The 1,759-nt window shown below is 40.0% G+C and overlaps 1 long non-coding RNA gene across 1 annotated transcript; it reads right to left on the reverse strand.

Annotated features, from left to right (window-relative positions):
• Nucleotides 1-699: 699 nt before the first annotated feature.
• LOC134477541 (uncharacterized) lies at nt 700-1,457 on the reverse strand. The gene is made up of 2 exons (XR_010049558.1): nt 1,164-1,457; nt 700-833 (listed from the first exon to the last, which is right to left on the reverse strand). It is a non-coding gene; the product is annotated as an uncharacterized LOC134477541 (long non-coding RNA).
• Nucleotides 1,458-1,759: the final 302 nt, after the last annotated feature.

Genomic DNA, 1,759 nt, shown 5'->3' on the forward strand with positions numbered 1-1,759 from the left:
TAAAGATTAACCATCATATACATATTTTTAAATTACCTGTGAAACCTGAAACATCAGATGACAATAATCACTATCTTCTGTCATTCCTTTTTCTTTTTTCTTTTGTCTTTTTTGAGACAGGGTCTCGTGCCATGCAGTTCAGGCTGGCCTTGAGCTTACTTTGTAGCCCAGGCTGGTCTCGAACTCACAATGATCCTCCTGCCTCAGCTTCCCAAGTGCTGGGATTACAGGCATGAGCCACCATTCCCGGCTTGTTATTCCTTTTTCTAAAGAAAAAAAAAACCTTTAAAAATTTTGTGCATGGAAAGGAAGAATAGGTTTTATATTTCAGACACCTAAAACAAAATCAGGTATTGGCTAGCAATGTAGGCAATATGTATGCTAACAGTTCTAGATATATTTACTTATTTATTTATTGGTACCAGAAATCAAACTCAAGACCTTGTGCTTGCCAGACAGGTGACTATGCCACTGAGCTATAACCCTTAACAAACTTAACCTGTTAATGATTCACTTAAGGAATATAAACTACAAGGCATTTGGGTTTGTGTTTTCTTATTCATCTGTTTTAAAGCAATTTGGTACCTAAACAATTTACAAATGTAAGTACACGTGTAGCCACGATGTACAATGTGTGCCTGCCCATGAACATACACAAAAGCAAAGATTGTATAGCTGTTGCTTAAATTTATCACTTACCAGTTTTTTAAATTAGATTATTGAGCTGGAAATGGTGGCACATGCCTATAATCCCAGCACTCTGGAAAGCTGAGGCAGGAAGAATACAAATTCATTCAAGAGCAGCCTGATCAACTTTATTGGTTAGTGATGCTCTGTTTTAAAACCAAAAAAAAAAAAAAAAGGCTGAGGGTCAGTGCTAAATCTCTGGATGCCATCCCCAGTAAAGCACACACACATTAGACTATCAAGATGATCTCTTTTTCCAAAGGACTAAGAAATCACTAATCCTAAATTTCTACTTCCAAAGGTATGACTCTTAGTTGAAATGAGGTAGAAAATTTACAGCTGCTAGGTGCAAAACAGTTTCTATGCCCACACAACCTGGGAAAGCCTTCCTTGAATTTTCAATTTTTCATCTGTGTGTGTGTGCCTTTTCTTTTGAAAACTACACCCTTCTATGGTAGCTGATGGGGTTCTCTTACCTTCTCTACTAGCTGGTGAGGTTCACATTTTTTGGGTAGCTCCCTCAGATCTCACTCCAAAGCCAGCTCATCCCACTGTGTCTTCTACATTTATGAGAACATGAGGGGACTCCAGACACTGATATTCCCCAGTGACCATCTTGCTTGGAGGAGCCAATAACATTCTTCTGATCCAGGAATAAGGTATTATTTGGGGCTTTACTGTGAAGCCAGTCCATGACCTGGGGAGTTTCCCCCTGACACTTCCAATCTGTGAAGCTGAAGGAAATGAGTGCCTTTTATCTTCAGCGTCCTTCTAATCAGATAGGAGCAAGGTTGCAACAATTAGGAGGAAAAAAAAAACAAAAAGAGGAAGCTACATAATAGAGGAGTAAAAAGGGGGTGAGGCCCAATGCTAACAAACAAAGGTTCTGACCAATCCTTTGAAACAATAAGAGCTTCTCCACTACAACTATGTAGTTCAGAACAAACCAAGGATTATCACCACAATGAACGGTGTCCAGAATCCCAGGAAGAACACTCTATTCCTCCCTAGAAGGCAGCACAGTCAGCAAGCACACAGAGCCTGGGGCTGGTACCTGTTGCCATCAGTGCGA

Source organism: Cavia porcellus, unplaced genomic scaffold (genome assembly GCF_034190915.1).
Source record: "Cavia porcellus strain 051 isolate PalLab524CR breed Dunkin Hartley unplaced genomic scaffold, mCavPor4.1 scaffold_9, whole genome shotgun sequence".
Classification (NCBI taxonomy): domain Eukaryota; kingdom Metazoa; phylum Chordata; class Mammalia; order Rodentia; family Caviidae; genus Cavia; species Cavia porcellus.